The sequence below is a fragment of the Choristoneura fumiferana genome, chromosome 24 (assembly GCF_025370935.1).
Source record: "Choristoneura fumiferana chromosome 24, NRCan_CFum_1, whole genome shotgun sequence".
In the NCBI taxonomy this organism is placed as follows: domain Eukaryota; kingdom Metazoa; phylum Arthropoda; class Insecta; order Lepidoptera; family Tortricidae; genus Choristoneura; species Choristoneura fumiferana.
In genome coordinates, this window is record NC_133495.1 from 9,183,521 (window position 1) to 9,206,165 (window position 22,645).

The 22,645-nt window shown below is 38.3% G+C and overlaps 1 protein-coding gene and 1 pseudogene across 1 annotated transcript in view; one reads left to right on the forward strand and one right to left on the reverse strand.

Annotated features, from left to right (window-relative positions):
- Positions 1-22,645, forward strand: part of LOC141441460 (orexin/Hypocretin receptor type 1-like) — a 233,215-nt gene that overhangs the window by 40,078 nt on the left and 170,492 nt on the right. The window lies entirely within an intron of this gene.
- The window catches only part of LOC141441948 (uncharacterized), a 6,950-nt pseudogene continuing 6,275 nt past the window's right edge, over positions 21,971-22,645 (reverse strand).

The following is a 22,645-nucleotide window of genomic DNA, read 5'->3' on the forward strand; positions in this document are numbered from 1 at the left end:
AGACATGAACTTCAAATTTCGAAGTAGCCCTCCTTCATCATCATCCATCCCGTAAAACCTAAATTCAAAATACAAACTGAAATATAGATGCACAGAAAAACCAGAAAAAAAAGTTGAAGTTTTTTGTTTTTTCTGTGCATCTATATTTCAGTTTGTATTTTCACATTAAAAACATGTCCAGTAATATTTTTTTTCATACAGATTTAATGTAATTTTCTATGTATTCAATGTAATACTAAATTGACGGTACATTGTTAAATGTTTATCTTAAAGAGATGCCATTTGCAAAATATATCAAATTGTTTAAGGGCACCATGAGGCATTGATAACACAGCTACATCCAACGATTCCACATATAACGATACAACTTTGAGGGTCAATAAAATTATCTAAATTCTAGTTATTTTAAGCAAAAGTAGCTCAGTTATGCGAGAGAATCGAACGTTACATTAAAAACCCGATGGTCAGAGATACTATAATATGACTTTCATTCGTTAACCGCCTATCAAATTTAGCAAATTTGAAATTTAGAACATGTAAATTCGTAATTTGGTTCATTTATTTTGCTTTTAAACCAATTTCAGGGTCCGATTGCTCAATTAAAAAGTAGCATCGAGCTTCGTCTGTTATTGAATTTAAGAGTACAGTCACATAAAATTATCGGCAGATTTGATTGAAGTGAATGCAGTGGAATCAGGTAAGGAAGCCTATTAATTTTTTACTCGACTGTCCGATGAGGGGTTACGATTTTTGTTTTTTTTTTCCTCATCATCATCGGCCTGTCTTAGTCCACTGCTGGACATAGGCCTCTCCAGTTGCACGCCACTGAGTACGATCCTCGGCCAGTCTCATCCAGTTCTTGCCAGCTACCCTGCGAAGATCATCGCTCCACCTAGTCTGAGAGCGTCCCACGTCACGCTTGCCGATTCGCGGTCTCCACTCAAGAACTCGTTTGCCCAAGCGGTTATCGGTTCTTCGGCTGATATGGCGGGTCCACTGCCACTTCAGTTTTCTTATCCGGTTTCTTATTCGGTTCTTCAGAGAAACTCCGAGCATAGTCCTTTCCATAGCTCGCTGAGCGACTTTAAATTTGTGGACCAGCCCAACCGTGAGCGTCCACGTCTCGGCACCATATGTCATGACTGGTGGTGGTAGGTTCTTTTTCCTACATTTCTGATATTTCTACGAAAGTTGTAGCTTTAAATTATTATAACATGGTTATATTTTTAGGATGGGATAATTATTAGCTTTCATTTGATACCCCCCGTCATATTTTTTTTCGCGGACTCCACATTGAAATATTATATACTCTATGGTCACTTCGACAGTTATGACGAATCTAATAAATACTTCTAATTTTAAAATCCGTCCAGGCATTTAGGCCACATGCAGATAGGATCAAAGTAATACCAATAATTGTAAGAATAGCTAACATCGTTTGCCAAAAATGAAATAAGCGAATATTAAGTATTCCTGTCAGTAATGAAATTATATTCCGCTTTGCCTTCCGAGGCCATTCCGAAACATCATTGGACAACGACGCCATGAATGCCGGCGACTCCAAATTGAGTCGTTTTCTCATGCTTTCGTAAAAGTCGGGACCCTCTGTTTGAGAACAAATACCAAGGCATCGAAATATTTTTCCCTCAAAGAATTTATCATTCAGTGGGCGTTTTATCGTATAACTCAAGTGCCATCTGACAGTTTAATGGTAAGTCAACAGGCATGGGATGAAAGTCCAATTTTTTACCAAGATCAACAATATAATTCACGTTTCCGCGAATTACATTTAGACTGAACAGCAATCGAAAATAATGGTTCGAGATAATCCTATAAACTAAAGGTACAAGAAGTACATACTATACAAGAAGTCAGGGCAGTCCGAGGGAAATGCTTTTTTTGTGCGATTTACGTTCACTTCCTTCAGTATTTTCTTACCATATCATCTCCTTTTGGAGATGCACTATCGTTATGGCTATTATTACTGTTGTTTTCTAAACAGATATAATAGTGCTCACATTGGATTGCATTCTGAATTTTAAACCATGAGGCTCCTTCTTCCGGGTCCTCTCTTTTCTTAAATCTTTCCCTACATCAAGAGCCGCGTTAATTCATACTTTTTAATTGGCATTAAATTCACATTTATCTGATACTAGCTTTTACCCGCGGCTTCGCTCGCGTGAACCATAAACATTTCAAAGAAGCAAGCAATCAAGCAAGCAAGCAAGCAGGCAAGCAAGCAAGCAAGCATGCAAGTGAGCATGTAAGCAAGCATAAGTATGTAAGAAATAGTGCAAGCAAGCATGCATTCGAAGCTGCATACGAAGCTGCATTCAAGCATGCAAGCAAGCATACAATCAAGCATGAATTCAAGGCTGCATTTAATCACGCAAGCAAGCATGCAAGCAAGCATGCAAGCAAGCATGCAAGCAAGCATGCAAGCAAGCATGCAAGCAAGCATGCAAGCAAGCATGCAAGCAAGCATGCAAGCAAGCATGCAAGCAAGCATGCAAGAAAGCATGCAAGCAAGCATGCAAGCAAGCATGCAAGCAAGCATGCAAGCAAGCATGCAAGCAAGCATGCAAGCAAGCATGCAAGCAAGCATGCAAGCAAGCATGCAAGCAAGCATGCAAGCAAGCATGCAAGCAAGCAAGCATGCAAGCAAGCAAGCATGCAAGTAAGCATGCAAGCCAGCATGCAAGCCAGCATGCAAGCAAGCATCAAGCGTGCAAGCAAGCATGCAATCAAGCAAACAAACATGCAAGCAGGCATGCAAGCAAGCATCCAAGTGAGCATGTAAGGAAGGATGTAATTATGCAAGAAATATCAAGCAAGCACGCATTCAAATCTGCATTTAAGCATGCAAGCAAGCATGTACGCAAGCATGTGATTCTGCAAACTCACTTTCCCCTTTATAATAGTACATTATATAGTATACATGGTGTCCCAGAAGTACCACGTCACAGTGACATCAGAGGTAGGCCAGCTCAAGAGGAACCTAACCAACCTAACATGACCCCAGTAAAAGTAGCACGGTTTTCGAGTAATTACCGAAATAAAGATTTTTGGGGATACTCTACTTTATCTTGACATTTTAGTACCAGCATCTTCTTCATCATCATCATCATCATGTCAGCCGAAAGACGTCCACTGCTGGACATAGGCCTCCCCCAAGGCTCTCCACTCAGACCGGTCTTGTGCTTTCCGCATCCACCGCGATCCCGCGATCTTAACAGCATCTTCTTGGAATGCTCTTAATAACAGTTTTTTATGTATATAGAATCGTGAATAGTTACTTCAGAAGTGCAGTATGTTATTTTGTCAGTAACTACGGTAAAAAGCTGAAAAAAACTTCATTAATCCTGATTTAAGTTGTCTCAAAAACATGAATTTCAACTTTAACCATCTGCCATGAAAAAAAAAACTAGAAACGAAACAAATAAAGGAAGGATTACAAAGAGTCTGTACCTATACCAATTTTCAGATTTTACCTTGAAAACTGAAGAAAGCCCCATACAAACTTTCACCCCCTTTTTAGGGGGTTGGGAGCAGATTTCAAAAAAAAAATTGATGCACGTATTTTTCGTTAGTATCAAAGAGTCCAAAGAGACCAAGACGTTCGAAAGAAATGTACGTTCAAATTTGAATTCGTTTTAGTAACATCTTGAAACAGAAAACTAAACGATCGCTTTCTGTATCGACACGTACGTATCATAGCAAGTTACATCATCAGCGGATTATGATCCTGAAGCCTACCTTTTAAGATAAGACTTTGAAGGATTCCTAAATCGAGTCCCCGTAAATCGAGCCACTCCGACCCCCTGAAAGCAGATGCGACAGAAATTCAATTATGAGACATTGGGTCGTAAATAGATATGAAGGTATTTCAATATACGGTTGAAAGGCTTTTTAGGTGTAATGTATATAACCGAAGGCGAGGTGCCATAATTTTCCCGCTAAGTATTCTTATGTAGATGATATAATATAACAAACCTTCACCGCGCGTTTTTTGTTGTAAGCCGTGGTGGCCTAGTGGTTTGACCTATCGCCTCTCAAGCAGAGGGTCGTGGGTTCAAACCCCGGCTCGCACCTCTGAGTTTTTCGAAATTCATGTGCGGAATTACATTTGAAATTTACCACGAGCTTTGCGGTGAAGGAAAACATCGTGAGGAAACCTGCACAAACCTGCGAAGCAATTCAATGGTGCGTGTGAAGTTCCCAATCCGCACTGGGCCCGCTTGGGAACTATGCCCCAGCCCTCTTGTTCTGAGAGGAGGCCTCTGCCCAGCAGTGGGACGTATATAGGCTGGGATGGATGGATGGCGTTTTTGTTTGTTTTCACCTCAATCTATCACTGACTTTTATTTCATGTCCGAAAATAGAATTTGAAATCTTGGAATCGCATAGTTTAGTTACGAGTTAAGTATTTATTTGCAATAAACATTAAAATTCCGGGCTCTGGCAAACATTCACTTCAACTCTCGTGGCACTACCGACACCTATAACGTCAGTTAGATTATCAAAAAATATTAGAGACATAGTTTTTCTTACAAAGATACACTAAATTGGTGGTTGCTACCACCATCTTTTTCCCTAATCCTGCCGTGAAGCAGCAGTGCTTGAACTGTTGTTGTGTTTCGGCGTGGAGAGTAAGACAGCCGGTGAAATTACTGGCACGTGAGGTTTCCCATCTTAGGCCTCTAGGTTGGCAACGCATCTGCAATATCCCTGGTGTTGCAGATGTTTATGGGCGGTGGTGATCTCTTACCATCAGGAGACCCACTGGCTTCTTTGCCATCCAGTCGAATTAAAAAAAATATAATTTTTCGACAGCCTATAATATTTCCCACTGCTGGGCACAGCCTTCCTCTCAGGATGAGTGGGCTTAGGTCGTAGTCCCTACAAGGGCCCAGTGCAGATTGGGAACTTCACAATTACATACACCATTGAATTACTTCGCAGGTTTGCTCAGGTTTCCTCGCGATGTTTTCCTTCACCGTAATGCACGTGGTAAATTTAAAATGTAATTTCTCACATGAATTTCGAAAAACTCAGGTGAGAGCCCGGATTTGAATCCACGATCCTCTGCTTTAGAGGCTATAAGTTCCAATCACTACTCGGCTAGGTAGGCTAGGTAGGTATGCAATCAAATAGCTATAAATTAGGACATAAGACGATCACGAAAACGTGTATATTTTGTTTTGAAAAAATTACTTTCTGCCAAGTTTCTTGTGGCGCATTCTTCTTGGCAATGATGGTCTTTCCGAAAGCGCCAGCGCGAGTATAAAAAAGAAAAAAGCTGCTTAGCGCAGACGCTACGACCACCGACAAAAAAGGAACGTATACTTAAAAAGCCACTTAACTTTCAGTATGATCACGAAATTGCCCTTTAATCACACTCAAAGAAAGTTTTCTGGGAAATGAAAATTTCCACAGAAACACTACTCCCAAGTCATGTGTGAGTTTACACAGAACTGAGACTGGCTTGTTGTTTTAATTTAATTTTTTATTTAATTTTTCTTTCGTTATTTTTGCGAAACTCTCTCTTGAACAAAGTCTTGTTCAATTAGGTACATCACTCATACGATTTTAAAACATCCTTGTAGGTATAACACGAGAGAACATCTCTCTTTTAAATAACGTTTAGAGAGTGAAAACCATTATCGCCGTTTTTACAAAAAACCTTAATAAATGTTAATCATAATTTAAGTGGTGATTTATGGGTAGTTTTTCTTGCATGTGTTTTTTCTGTGAATCGAATATGCGTTTAAATTGTGTTTGTAGCATTTTACTACAATAAATAGTTTGCATACATATATACCTACAATACAACAATACACATAACAAGTATTAATGAACACTTGATTCAATGAATTACGTACATGAAGTCAAACTTGTTACTAACCTAAATTTATATGGGGGAAGCTTCTAAAATAAAAGTTACCTACCTTGATTATTAACCCGTTACGAAATATTCGTAGCAGTTTCTACAGTTGCTATCATCATCATCAGCTGGAATGGACGTCATTGGAAACAAAAAGTAAGCTTAATGGTTACTTGACCTGAAATGTATATTTCAGAATTATTTTTTTATTTATGACGGTGGAGGCATTCTACACTTCCACTGAACGTAGATATAGTTTTGCAACTACGGGACCCCATACATCCCTGTATTATTTTTATTTTGCATTTTTTCTTTAATTGTATACTGTAGTTTTTAAGTATTTTATTTGTAATTATTTTATTTTGAAAAAAACGACTTTCTGCCAAGTTTCTTGCGGTGCATTCTTCTTCGCAATGATGGTCTTTCCGAAAGCGCTGGTAGTTTAAAAAATGACATGTAAAAGTGCCCATTGCGGCCTATTTACTGAATAAATGTTTTTGAATTTTTGAAAGGGAGAGAGATTGGGGCGCAGGATGAGGGACAGAGGAGGTGACCCCCGTTCCGGGTCGTACTTGGTCCAGCGGGTCTCGTTGGCCATACAACGGGGCGATGCCGCTGGGGTGATGGGTACATTTGGGCCAAGTACGATGCGGACGGGGATTGAGTAGTTTTTGTTTTTAACCGAGGAAAAACACGGAGGTGGTTCTCAAGTCGACGCGTATTTTTTTTTTAGTATGACCACGCATGACTTTTTTCAGAGTAGTCTGATTTTCATGATTCTTTTTTTATTGGAAAGCGTATACCCGAGAGTGGTCCCATTTAAATTTGAAAAAAATATTCCTACCCTAAGGGTAGGAAAACAGGGGATGATTGATTGCTCAGTCGCTGATTGTACTGTTTGACCAGGCATAACTTTTTACGGAGTAGTCTGATTTTCATAATTATTTTTTTATTAGATAGGGTATACCTTGAAGTTGGTACAAGGGTGGGAAAAAGTATAAAATAAAAACTTTTTAAACTAAAAGACTTTAAAGCCGTGGTGACCGAGTGGTTTGACCTATGGCATCTCAAGCAGAGGATCGTGGGTTCAAATCCCGGCTCGCACCTCTGAGTTTTTCGGAATTCATGTGCGAAATTACATTTAAAATTTACCACGAGCTTTACGGTGAAGGAACAACATCGTGAAGAAACCTGCACAAATCTTCGAAGCAATTCAAATGATGTGTGTGAGTTCGCAATCCGCACTGTGCCAGCGTGGGAACTACGGCCCAAGTCCTCTCATTCCGAGAGGAGGCCTGTGCCCTGCAGTGGGACGTATATAGGTTGGGATGATGATGATGATGAACAATGAACAGACTTTAAAACAAATTACCTAAAACTAAATAACCATTTTAGCATGTTGCCGAATTATGGCATCGTTTCTAATCCGATGGCGATAATTTGTTCATTAAGATATGGTGTGGCATTACAGCGGGAAATTTTGCACCTTTCTGCAATTTGATTGAATGGCTTAAAAGACACATAGACGTCATACACTACATTAGGTACTGGGAATTTTTGAGCCGGTCACGACTTTGAGAGGGTCCCAACTGCTGAAGTTTAAGTTACTTAACAGAGTTCTAGGGGTAAAAACTAAAATCAAATAAATAAAAGCAAGGAGCTTGTGCCTTGCCCGTTACGGCGACTAACCCAAAAAATTGAGTTTGAGACTTACCTACCTATTTTGTTTCACCCAGTTTTGAACAAAAAAAAGAGTTTCTGTACATTAAGTTTTATCTACACCCATATAGTAAATCCTCTATTATGCGTTCAAAAACATAGATAATGACCAGTATTACGACATTGGATTCTATTATGAACACGGCAGTATCGTAATGGTCATTACATTACGATACGAAATCTGAACAATTTTTTTACTAATTTAATATATGAATGTAGATAAAATATTGTATGCAACTGTACGTAATTAAGCCTTTGCGCCTCGTTTCATAAAACTACACTCGTGTTGGACTCCTATTACGATACAGTTGCATAAATAATTAGTATGCAATGTACGTAATTAGGCCTTAAAACACTCATGTGACCATGTAATGTTTTAATGACCCCTATTACGATTATTTACGATACAGTTGCATAAATAACTATAAACACATTGCTTACGTAAATATGGTGTTCATAAGTGTCGACATCGGCTCCGGTACAATTATAATACGGAGGCGTTTTCAACTCCCTTCAATTCCATGTGCGACGTGCCCATGAATAAATTCAACTCGTTCAGCGTCAGCGTCTAAAGAATTAGTTGGTAAATCCATTTATATTCCCGTTTTCGAATTAAGTCAGTTAAATGAATTAAACTGTGCACGTCTCGTAAAGTCGTAAATTCTAACAACGAGAGGTTACAGCTCTCTACGTGGTAAATGTGCATGAGGTTTTATGTACGATAAAAATGTGATGTACTTTGCCTGTTGCCACGAGTATTAAAAAAAATGTTTTTTTTTTATTTTCAACTGGATGGCAAACGAGCAAGTGGGTCTCCTGATGATAAGAGATCACCACCGCCCATAGACACCTGCAACACCAGGGGGATTGCAGATGCGTTGCCAACCTAGAGGCCTAAGATGGGATACCTCAAGTGCCAGTAATTCACCGGCTGTCTTACTCTCCACGCCAAACATAACAGTGCAAGCACTGCTGTTTCGCGGCAGGATTAGCGAGCAAGATGGTGGTAGCAATCCGGGCGGACCTTGCACAAGGTCCTACCACCTGCAAATTAACCTGACCTAACCTGAATATCTAGCTAATTTAAGATCTTTATATATTTTTGCAGGGTGGTAGGAGCTTGTGCAAGTCGCCCGATTGCTACCACCATTTGCTCGCTAATCTGCGTGAAGCAGCAGCGCTTGCTTGCACTGTTGTTTTCGGCGTGGAGAGTAAGACAGCCGGTGAATAACTGGCACTTGAGGTATCCATCTTAGGCCTCTAGGTTACAACGCATCTGCAATACCCTGGTGATGCAGTTGTCTATGGCGTGGTGATCTCTTACCATCAGGAGACCCACTTGCTCGTTTGCCACCAGTCGAATAAAAAAAAAAATATATTTTCTATATCTTTACCCAAAATGTGTATGATTTACTTAATTTTAAAAAAGTCTGTACGTATGAATGCTCCTTTGGCACCAGTTACATAATTGTTCAGGAATGTGACACCTAAATATAAGGTGTTAACTGAATATATACCTAGTGCCATCCACGAAGAAGCGTGATTTTGTCAAAAATAGACATTAATTACATTGTATAAGAACACGGCACGCGTATCGTGAATGACTCTACCTATATACTACTGAAAACCTCTGACACCATAAGTTACTTTATTGTATTTGTTTTCTATTATCTTGATCATTATCATCATCATTATCATAATCGTCGTAGGACGTCCACTGTTGTTGTAAGTCTCCCCCATCTCCAGTAGCTTCGGTTGAAAGCAGCCTGCACCACCGTGAAACCTTTTATCTTCTACTAGCTTTTACCGCGCTTCGCACGCGTAACTATTCGGTCTGGTAGTTGCAAATTGAAATTCGGGATTTTACAAAATTCCCCTGGAATTTCCAAAATTTATATCGTGTCTTCATTGAGGTTGTGTTGCGAATAATGTACAAATTCAAGACTCTAACCAGCGCTAAAATTAAAAATTTCCCTATCCAAATTTAAATTCATATCATTTATTCAGTAAATAGGCCGCAATGGGCACTTTTACAACTCATTTTTTTTAAATACCACCAGCACTTCGGAAAGACCATCATTGCCAAGAAGATGCGCCGCAAGAAGCTTGGCAGAAAGTAATTGTTTTCAAAATAAAATAAGTAACAAATAAAATACTTAAAAAACTACAGTAAGTATAAATTAAAGAAAAAATTACAAAATAATAATACAATAAAATACACGGATGTATGGGTCCTTAGTTGCAAAACTATCCGTGGAAATATCCGGATAAAAAGTAGCGTATGTTTAATCCAGACGTCCGGTTACCTACATACCAAATTTCATGCTCTAAGCCAGCGGTTGTTTATTTCAAGAATTTATCCTATCCCGTGGGAATATCGGAATAAAAAGTAGCCTATGTGTTATTCAGAGGTCCACTACCTACACCAAATTTCATGGTTCTAAGCCCAGTGTTGTTAATTTCGAGATTTTTACCCTAGTTATCCGGGAATATCGGCTCAAAAAGTCACTTAAGTGTATTCCAGATGTCCAGTTACCTACTACCAATTTTCATGACCTAGCCCAGCGGTTATTATTTCGAGATTTTAATCCCTATCCCGTGGGAATATCGGACTAAAGTAGCCTATGTGTTATTCCAGCGGTCCACTACCTACATACTCAAATTTCATGGCTCAAAGCCCAGCGCGGTTTGTTATTTTAAGATTTTATCCGCTAGGTATCCGTGGGAATATCGGGTCAAAAAGTCACCCTATGTTTTTATTCCAGACGTCCAACTACCTAAAATACCAAATTTCATGACTCTAAGCCTAGCGGTGTTATTTGAGATTTTATCCCTATACCGTGGGAATATCGGGATAAAAGTATCCTATGTTTTAATCCAGGTTATCAACTAACTTTCGCCAAATTTCATCCAAATCCGTCCGCCGTTTAAGCGTGAAAAAGTAACACATCTCACTCACCTCTCATCACTCAACTCATCACAACTTTCAACATTTATAATATTAGTAGGATTATCTGGATCATCATCATCATCATCATCATGTCAGCCGAAAGACGTCCACTTGCTGGACATACCTCCTCCAAGGCTCTCCACTCAGACCGGTCTTGTGCTTTCCGCATCCACCGCGATCCCGTAATCTAAACCAAGTCTTCGCTCCATCTTGTTGGAGGCCTACCGACAGCTCCTCTCCCGGTCAGCGGACGCCATTCGAGAACCTTCTGACCCCATCGGCCATCAGTCCTGCGAGCGATGTGTATTGTATTGTATTGTAACTCTTTATTTTATATGAAAATTACAACTAACAAGATAAAGAGATGTACACAGAAAAATTATCCCGTAAAGGGATCTCTACCAGTTAACCTTTCCAGGCCAGTTGCCCCGCCACTGCCACTTCAGTTTCGCAATTCTTCGGGCTATGCCGGAATAAAATTAGTACATAATTAGTTATGAGAAGTCGGAAAATTGTAACACTTACTTGAAACGGAGACTGGGTCAAAAAAACAAAATTATTTAAGCTTGCTGTGGAAGTACGGAACCCTGGAAGGTAGTTCTACGAGCGTTTTTAACCGCTATCAGTTGCCTGTCGCATAAATTAAAGAAATGGCAAGCCGTAAGCAAGAAATTTAATGAATTGTAATTATTGTACCGCACACCATATCGTTTTTTAAAAATCCTTCCATTCAACCTGACTCATCTCATTAGTATAAAGCCGGGAATACACACGCCTTTAGCTGGCACACTTGCATTACAGCTCCTTGTACGTGCCTTGTGCGTGCTTGTATTGTACACTAACTGGCATGCCTATATCTCGCAAGCAAGTAGATCGCAAGCAATTTGATTTACTAGCGTGCAATAAGGGAGGGTCGCGGGGGCTGCGAAATTGGCATGAGTGAACGCATGCGACCGCTACTGGCATGCCAGTAGCGAAAAGAAAGACGCCAATCGCATGCAAGTTTAACTTGCAAATGTATTCACTGTGTGTGGTTACTTCTACATGCCATTAACTAATATGTAAGCTACTGATCTGTTTTACAGGCATGTGTATTCCCGGCTTAAGAGACAGATAGATAGATAGATAGAATCTTTATTCAAAACAGCATACAAAGCTCAAAGTACAATAGAAAATATACAATAATACCTTTAAACTTAAAACTAGCACCAAAATAAATTTCACTTATTATTATTTCAATTGATAAATTGAGAGCCCTGCGACGATGTCTAGAATAGGCGCTGACTCAGCATATACTGCAGTAACCTGTAGTGCTGATATTTTGTCAGAAACCCATGGTGTTTGCTGAAAAACCACAGGAAACTGATAGCGGTTAAAACACTCTTAGAACTACTAAGCGAGCGCGTAATGCTAACTGCTAAGGAATGGAATTCCCTCCCGTCGTCTGTATCTCCGGATAATTACAATCTAGGTCTCTTCAAGACTAAAGTGAATAGGCTGTTACTGAACCAGTGAGATATTTACACCTTTGGCCTCATCTGCACTTAACACTAGGCTAGGTGTCTATTGGCGATGGTGATCTCTTACCATCAGGAGACCCACTTGCTCGTTTGCTATCCACTCGAATAATGACATCAGGTGAGATAGGGGTCAATCACCGTCAGTTTTATGTAAAATAAAATACCCTGGAGCACGAGTCAGACTCGTGCTTGACCAGTTTTTAGAAGGGGAAAAAACACGTGTTTCTCTTGTTATTACATCTCAGTGGTTCCAATCCAACACGTGAATTAAATTAAGCTTGGAGAGCCTTACAATAAAACTAGTATCTTTTGTATTTTTAACTGAACCGTCATTTCCAGCCAATGTTCTTCAATTCAATGTACCAATCTGTCCACGGCAGCGTGGACGGAAGACAACAATTTTCACTACGTATGGTCTGCTTTTCGACCAGCAAAGCAAAACCGCCCTTAACACCGGCGACTAAAGTCTTAAATGTACAAGTTTACGTCAAATCCGTCAGCTTGAGCACGTTGTAGAAAATTAGGATTTATGGCCAGTAGTTACGGTCGGTTTTAGGATGCATTACTTTGTAATCGTAAGAGGATTTACTGGTCATTTCAACTATTGTAGAGATGCGATGTATATCGATACATTTTTATCGACACAATAGTTATGAGCTTTTTGAAAAGACACACTCAATTTAGTCGTAATAAGAGGCTGCACGAAGCCTTTAACTTGTGTAAAAGCAATAAACCATACAATACAATACAATTACTCTTTATTGTACACCAGAAATAGTAAGCGATACAGAAAACAGGTACACAGAGAAAATTACAATACCATTACAATTACAATACCATTTTATAAAGTGGTATTTTCCAATATTTTATTTATTTTATAAAAATCTACATTAGGTAAGTATACATCTTTAAAGTAACAATTGAATCTGTAGCTAAAAGTATAATATGAGATAACAAGAAATCGAATCATACAATGTGCTTTAGGACTATGAATGGATTTGTAAATAGCTTAGTAAAGTTGGGGCAAATGTTTTATTTTTTAACATTTTTGAGTCCTGTCCAAAAGGATAAAGGGATTTGGTCTATTTAAATAAGAATTTTCATGTTTGTATTTTTAAATATTACTGGCCGGTTTTACTGTTTGCCGTTTTTTTATGTGTTAAATGCATTATTCTGATTTAGGATAATTTAGTGATCATGAGAAGTATTTTTTTTTTTTTACTTTCCTCGTCTCCTCATAATGTCGCGAGTACATTTTTTTTCTTACACGATTTTGATTGAATAAAAAAACAGTGAACGAATGCTTGTACACTTTTACAAAATGTACCTACATATCCATATTATTTAAGTTGGTATATAAGAATTCTCCTGTCGATGTAAAAGAAAATATAACTACTGCTAAGCATAAAGGTAACTCCTTTTCTTAAGTAAATACCTACTAAATGTATGTAAACAAAATATCAATAATTTATATTTTATCGATAGTTTCCTGACTCATTACTGATTGGTCAGTTTAATTGAAGATTAAAGCGTATTTGCATGTGGCTAGCATATTTAGACATAATGATTACGAAAATAGGGTTTTATTTAAGAAAACGCCTTTTGACGAAGGAGTACTAGTTTGCTTTGGTTGTGTATTGCAATAATGAGCTCTAAAAGAAAAGGTAAGAAAAATCACAATGTTAATAGTTGATTTTCAACGGTAAAAGTAATATGCCAATGATGCTACTTACCAATATGCAAGATAGACATAAAACGAGATCCATCCACTCTACAATGCAGCTGCTCAAGCACACAAAAAGCTATTCCTATTCTGGATAAAAAGGCATTAACCTTTTCCAATAATACTCAGTAATCACTGCTGACTCCGCTAGAACAGAGATTTAGGGGCTCCACAAAAAGCAACCGATATGGTAATCAGGGTCAAGACATCGGCCATAAATTTTCGCTTGAATTAAACTTTGTAAGAAATATCTACTCCTAAAAATAAACTTGGCTTTGTAGGTCGATTGAAGTCAATGTAGCGTAGATATGTAACACTATTAGGAGTTCTGTTTTTGTAACAATATAAATTAATTTAGTTAAGCGATACTTTTTTTGCTGGAAAAGTATGCAAGTTGAAGTAGCATTGGGCGGGCCACATCGCTCGAAGAACAGATAACCTTACATGGCTATATAATTACATCGCTATGTTTTCACTTGTATTATTACCTAGTTGAAGTTGAACGGTTGGAAACTTTTGAGGCAAACCACTTATTACAAATCCATTACGATACTCTTAATGATACTTACGTTGTTTTATACTTGATCTGTAAAGGTAACTTTCAAAGTAAAACAACTTGGTTTGCCTCAGGTTTTTTACAGGTTAATTATAATATACGAATAGATATATTATATAATTAACTGTTTTAGTTATCTGTTTTGTGTTGTTTGTGGTATTTTGAGTGAGTGAAAATCACGAAAATTTTAAACGTTAAACTAACTGTTTTATTTTTTATTTCAGGTAAGCATCCATTATTCTATGTTTTATCATACAACGCGACTGGTAAGTAAGCAATTATCACTTACTTGGACTCCAAACCACAAATCCAACCAAGCGCTAGAAATACCATAAATATAATAAATACAAAATCGAGAAACAAACATTTTCGAGATTCGACAGTAGTGAATAAAGGATCTGTTTTTTGCCATAACTACTACGGAATGCAAAAATATGCAAATCCTTTTGCTGTGGTAAACTTGAAATCAACTATACTCAATATGAAGCCCGCGGTTTCCATGAGTGGCTTACCTATAATAAAAATTATATTGGCTTTTAATGCTGCTAACAAAGCTGTCACTCGCTGCACCATTGTTTAAACACATTTATGGCACAAAAATAAATTGAGTACAGCCTGCCCTAAGTGTACACGTAAGTCACTCCAAAACAAAACAAAAGCTAACAAAGAAACTAGGTAGGTACCGATCAATTATCTCACCGAAACAAATTCTCATTAACAAATACACATTCCCTACGCCTTCGTGTAATGGCAGCCAGTGCCTTGACCAAACACCGTTACTCTGTATAAAAAGTTAATGCTACAAAACATCTCCGGCAGATTTGGAAAAGCGGTCGAGTATTTTGTTGAGATAAATTAGTGTATTCAGCTCCTAATCTACCTTTTATTAGCGTGAGAGGTTTACCGAATTCAGCTTCAAGACGTTTCTTTTTATAGTCACTAAGAAAGAAGTTCGAAAGCAAAAAATGGTAGCTCTTAAACTATTTGGCAATATACTTTACTACTTCTAATAATGACTCATCATCATCATCATCCGTGAAGCCGTGGTGGCCTAGTGGTTTGACCTATCGCCTCTCAAGCAGAGGGTCGTGGGTTCGAACCCCGGCTCGCACCTCTGAGTTTTTCGAAATTCATGTGCGGATCATTTGAAATTTACCACGAGCTTTGCGGTGAAGGAAAACATCGTGAGGAAACCTGCACAAACCTGCGAAGCGATTCAATGGTGCGTGCGAAGTTCCCAATCCGCACTGGGCCCGCGTGGGAACTATGGCCCAAGCCCTCTTGTTCTGAGAGGAGGCCTGTGCCCAGCAGTGGGACGTATATAGGCTGGGATGATGATCATCATCATCAGCCGGGAGACGTCCACTGCTGAATAAAGGCCTCCCCTTTAGAACGCCGCAATGTACGACAACTCGCCACTTGCATTCACTGGTTGCCCGCAACTCTCACGATGTTGTCAGTCCTTCTATTGGGAGGCTTATCAACGCTTCGTCTTCCGCTTTGTTGTCGCTACTCGAGGACTCTTCAACTTGTATATTCTTTGAGCTATATATGTCGGGAATAATTACCACGAGTGCGATTTTACACAGCTATTTAAGTCAAGTGTGTCAAGTGGAAGACGAAGCGTTGGCAGGCCTCCCACCAGGTGGACTGACGACATCGTGAGAGTGGCGGGAAACCGGTGGATGCAAGTGGCAAGTTGTCGTTCATTGTGGCGTTCTAAGGGGGAGGCCTTTGTCCAGCAGTGGACGTCTTCGGGCTGATGATGATGATGATGTGTCACATGAGTAGACATCGGATTTAATGCATTTGTATGCATATGAAAATGCATATAATTCTATTTTTATAGCGTTATTGCATATTTTGATTCTTTTTCATTGACAGTGCTTATTTCAGTTGTTGTACGCGTTAGGCGTATTGTATTAAGCCGTTTTTAAAGAGTTTTTTTTATACAGTTCTGTCTCGCTCGCTGTATTTGTTTATTTATCCACGAAAATCTTATTTTTGGTGAAATAATGCAGCCCGTGAAAAAAAGTACGCTGACTTTAATAGAATCTTGGATAAAAATTCACCCAGGCCAATTTACGACTGATGGCACAGCGATTTTCTGCAAGGTTTGTGAAAAGCACCTTCATCAAAAAAATATCAAATAAAATGTGAAAATAAACGTAAATCCTAATAATAACTGTTTTTATGATTGTGCATATTTAGTGCATATTTCGCCCTTTTTTGCATGCATATTTTGGCATTTTGATAGTGCAGTCGTCTCTAAACATAAGCTGCTATCTATCTTGACTTAGCGGTCGTTATTGTTTAATGAGGATCAGTAGTTTATCTCCATGACGAATTTCTTGGGATGTTTTCTTTTTTTTTTGTAATATAGTGGCTCTTCTTTTCGTGCCTTCCATGCAGCCAGAGCTGGAGTCCCGAGTTCGTACTTGGCAATAGAGAGATGTTCCCCACTCACATTAGGTCCCTTCGTTTTATTTTATGACTTTATGAATGGCGTCTGATGGGTCATTTTATCCTAAAACAAAATTTAATTAAAGACATTTAACTACCTACCAGCCTACCAGGAAAATTTTGGAGACACAGATAAACGGTCTGTATCACTTCGTGTAAAAGCAACTGGTCTAAATAGTGTAGGTGGTCTAAGAAAAACAACTCCAAGTAACAAGAGTGGTCTATATAGCAACGGTCTAAGTAGCTAGTGGTCATAAATGGGGTGTTACATACATAACTAAAAATTGCTAAAGCTTTTCAAACTTTTTCCGAGTTGATTATCAGAACTGAGAATAAGCTTAATCAATTAAATCGAAAATACAAACTGAAACAGAGATGCACAGAAAAACCAGAAAAAGAGACCAGCGCTGCCGCGTGCTATACCGCTACGCCACCACTGGACAGTAGTACAGACACAAATTTCTCCTATTCATCACATATCTCAGTTTTTTTGTTTCTTATTTAGTCACTTAAGCAGCGACACTAGAGAAACTTTCAGCACCCCATCGGAACTAACCCAGCGCTGGTCTCTTTTTCTGGTTTTTCTGTGCATTTCTGTTTCAGTTTGTATTTCGATGTGGATTTTACGGGATGACCGTAAAACTAAAAAAAATTGGAGTTGAAATAAAAAATACAAAAAGACTCCAAAAACCAATAGTCACGACCAGGCTTGCATGCAAGAAAATTTATGGAAATAAAATTTGTTGACCCGTGAATAGCTCACTGAATAAAAAAAAAACATTTTTATACTCTCACTGCAGTAAACCGAACGGATTATGACATCTATATTGCTCTAGGGACTTTGTCGTAGTCAGGTAGCTAGCATTTTACGGCATAGTATGGACGTCCCTTTAGTGCTGCTTTCAAGTAATAAATAAAAGATTGTGGTGCTACAGGGCTCCATTGGTAGATCCGCCGTTATCTGAGACTATTTTAGCTTTTTTTTTCTCTATTTTAACAGAAAGGAGCATAAATGTATTGGAAGATATCTAGAGGCGTTTTAAAATTTATCTGGAATATTTTCTTATTATTTTATACTAGCAATTACCCGCGGCTTCGCACACGAAGCCGTTAGGTTCAGAATTTGAATAGAAAATACGTAAATTCGCGAAAATTTCCGTAAATTTCCGTGGGAATTCCCAAAACCGTGGATTTAATTAAAGTTGCGCGAAAAACAACAGCGCTCAAATTGTATGTCTCTATCAATTGAAATTTTGGGATTTATTTCCGATTTCGTGGTAATATCCAGAAAAAAGTAGCCTGTGTATATGAGTGTGTGTGTTGTGCTATCTACGTACCAAATTTAATTCAAATCCGTTCAGCCGTTTTACCGTGAAGAAGTAACAAACGTGCACACACACATACTCAATGCTAAACATAACGTTTATTGCAATATCACTTTGCAACACTAAAACCAAAGTGTGGTTAATGTATTTATATCAAAGTCAAAGTCAGAATATCTTGATATATTATACATAATCTGCTATACCTACACCCTGTAGATCGGTAGACGACTGCTACCATCTGTATCTATGATACAATTTCCCAAGCCAAGCATATTTCAATTTTATATTTACGATAGATGATGGAAAATAGCAATAAAATAGCTTCCTCTTACTAGGGCGTCTACACTTATGGAAATAAGATGAGTATAATAATAGCGCAATAGTTTGTGGTATAAATGTGGGAGTTCTTATTTGGAGTTTTTGTAAGTGTGGGTAGTAGTAAAAGGTGAGAGGTTTGTCCAAATTGGTAATATTACATTACAATAGTTGTGTGTTTGTTTTAAAAAACCTTTTATTATATTGTCACCATCGTCATCGTCAGTAAAAAGCAGAGGGATGCTTTATTATTAAAGGATAAGTTTAATAATAAAACATCCCTCTGCTTTTTACTTTTATTTCCTACTCTTTTTGATATTTATGTGAAAATTATAACTTAAATATGTTATAAATGTTATATACTCAACCTATATTATTGCAACAGTTACAATGATATGACGAATCTAATGACATCTCATGTAATCCGTCCACCCGTTTAGGCTGCAGAAAGAACCAAAGAAATATACATACTTACCTACCTACATACATACGCTCGAAAAACAACCTTCCTTCGTTCAAGGTAAAAAGCACTGGCCATTATGTTGAGAATGATGACTGTAATATTCGCTTGGCCTAAAAACCTGATTCAACCCTTTAACTTTCCACAGAAAAAAAACAACTTTTCACGACCCGCTTATTAATTTCCCGTGCGCCGGATTGTATCGCGGTTCATTAATCATTGCACTCCATTGTCTGCGCCAGAGTGCGGGGCGGCACGCACGTATTCAGTTTTGGAATTATGATTTTAGCTTAGAATCCCACCGTGAAATTGGATACCTACCTAGTCTTTAATTATATATAATAATAAATAAATAAATAAATCGAGCGAGAGCGAGCAAGCCGGAAAGAGTTCTATCAATTATTATTTAGATGTAAAATACGTCGGAATCCAACATCCGGGAGCCGGACACTTGGCACTCAACGCTTTTTAACAGGCTGCCGGGAGCTGGTCGCTTACCACGCCAAGCTTTTTTGACAGCTGCCGGGACCATCACTTGCCAACTGAAGAGATCCCTTACCTTGAAAGCTCCGATGTCGTAGTTGTTTGGAAATACTGCTGAAGGAAGTGATTCCACAATTTCACTGTACGCAGCCATTCATCAGATAGCAGATCATAAAATAGCATAGGAGGGGGAAAATGAGCATGCGGATCACCTCACATGAGGGGTATCACAGGTTGCAGACCCCTTTGAGCTAACCTAACCTAACCTAACAGGCTCGTTTTTTAAAGATCCCTAACCCTAACTGGGAATATTGACTCAGAAAGCTGGTTCTATATTTTTGTCGTGTTTTTTTCTTTTTGTGATTTCGTAAAATCTTGCTGTTCTGTATTTTTTTGCAAATAACGAATACTTAGATGTTTCAATCTCTTTTTATTTCTATAACAGTTATATTTATTATTTATTTCATCGATCATTCCAATTTCTTAATTTTAACTTTTTGTTCATGTTTTTACCCTTGATTATTGTTATTATTACTTTAAAATTTAATTCTAATTTTATTTTTGGCTGACATTTTATTGTAATTTACCACTATGATTATTATTATTTTTTGTATACAATTTGACGATCCTTTTGTGAATTTCTTATAATTACCTGACATGTATATATAACGTATTTTTTCATTAGGTAATAAATAAATCTAATCTCATCTAGGTGCAGAACTTTGCTGCGAGATTTCAACCTATTTTAGGGTAGTTAGTTTTTTATGTTGAAAAGGCAAATAGGAAGCGAAAATGGTAGCATGAAAAGGCAAATTGGGTTTAGACGTGGCTTTAAGAGTGGCTGCCAGCATTCAACGGAAACTAATGAGTGTTATGCTATAATGAGAAATTATGTGGTAAAAAGCCAGAGAAGCAATGATGAATTAAACACGAAAATTTGACGACTGGAGAGCTAAGCGGTTAGAGAAAGTGACTAATAAAGCTTTCTGGGTTCGATCCCCGGTTGGGGCGGATATTTGTTTGAATAATACGAATTTTTGTTCCCGGGTCTCAAAAGATCTATCCAACGATACCGACACTATAAGGTTAAACAAGAAACGTGTCCGACACGCTCTTGGCCGGTTTTTTTTATTTTATTTCATGTCATGTTTGAGAAAAGCACTATACAAGCCTCGGCCGGAACGTGGGGTTGCCGGCCTCGCATCCCTATCCGGCCTCGCTACGCTCGGCCATCTATATCTGCTTGGCCGGCAACCCCCTACTTCCCGGCCTCTTCAGTAATGTACTATTATGTGGTACTTTGGCTCATATACGCGTTCAACTTTAAAATGTTTGGTAAAAAGATACGTAACCCAAGATACTTGGAGAAATCAAAAAAAAATAATACAATCATTTATTTATTAGTCTGTAATTCTCGTGCAAAGTTGACATCTTTTTTTTGACGACTTTTGAGCTCCTGTAATTCTGATATTACACATTTATACAAAAATCTGAAAAACCACAGGCATACATATTTACGTCTAGTCCATACTTACAAAATTTCATCTATTTCTGTCTAGTTTTCAAATGAGACCGGGACTACGTTTGTATGGAGAATGGAACGAAGAGACATCTCTTAAATGGACCAATGAAACAAGCGTAGTATCGCTGCGTTTCCTTATTGAACAGTTGATAGCAGTGCACGTGCGCAGTAATGCGCACGACCTTCTTTACGCATTTGCAATGGTGATAAGCGGAATGATTTGAAATGGAAACCGCTAGAACTTGGTATGATGAATAAGCGCATAATTATGTTCTTACTTAATCATTAGATACAGCAGTTGGATTGAAATTCCGGGATTTTAAGAGATTCCCGGAATGTACATCGTGGTTTTCATTGACGTTACATTAAAAAGTACCGTTCCAAATTTCATGAGTCTAGCTAATAACTGTTATTTCGAGATTTTATCCTTATCCCGTAAGAATATCGGGATAAAAAGTAGCCTATGTGTTATTCCAGATGTCCAGCTATCTACATACCAAATTTCATCCAAATCCGCACAGATCGTATTGTACATAAGATAGTTTCTATTTATGTTGTCAGAATTCGCCGGAAATTTATAAATCATCGTTTTATTATAATTTTTCTTTGTTTAGTATAAAAATGTAGTAGAACTTTGGCACTACGATAAATTGCGGCTTTAAAAAGTTTGAAAGAAATTTTACGATTTCCGATTCTGCGGAACGAAATTTTTGATATTGAAGGAAACTTGTCTAACTTTTATTTTTACCGCAATGGCTTAGGATAATTAAAAAAACCGGCCAAGCGCGAGTTGGATTGCTCACCAAGGGTTCCGTACAAAGTTTCTACTAGAGATGTGCTGTGCGAGAATAGATAAATGAAAGAAAGAAAGAAAGAAAGGTTTATTTTGGCTCCAAAAGTACCACCTAAAACTAAGACTAGAACTAGCACTAAAACTATGTTACTTGGGTGCACGGCAGGATACCAAAAAGGGTCTCCACTCAGGGTCTCATGTGTTGCCGCACATTATGTGCAGTAACGCTGGTTTTCTGTGGAGCCCATACGAAGCGTCTATTGGTTCATGAAGAAGACATCCTCGCAACACATCCTCGCACTCTGTCTGGTGCTCTCTGGGCGCAAATAAAATGTAATATCAAATTTTTCCGTTGTATTATTTTCGTCAAGTTTGCCACACTCTTTGATGTGGCCCATAAAAGAAGGTCCAGTGAAATATTAAAAAAACTACATAAACTCGCTCGTAAAACTGAATAAAGAGCAATAAATGAACTACTTAAACTCAATATTTTCAGCTATTGGATCCCAGTGACCATCGTGTAATTTTCCGAATAGCTATCTTAACCTTCATCATCATCATCATCATCATCATCATCATCATGATTATCAGAGGTTCTCCATGAATTACTATTTATTATTTTTAATAGTACTTTTGCTACTGTGTTTTCGTACGGTGAGTGGGAGATCCGGGGCCCAAGTAGAGACCCTTCCCCCCTCCTCCCCCATTAGCCCCTTTTTAGGCCGACAACGCACCCGCGCAGTCTTAATAAATGCTCTAGGTGTTAATGGGCGGCGGTGTCACTTACTATCTGGTGAACCGCCTACTCGTTTGCCAGCTATTTAATATAAAAAAATTACGTCACACATTTTTTAGGGTGGAGGCGGTCAGTGGTTTGTGGACAGGGACAAAATGATTGTAATGGTCATTGCAATTCTTGTGACAAGGGTCAA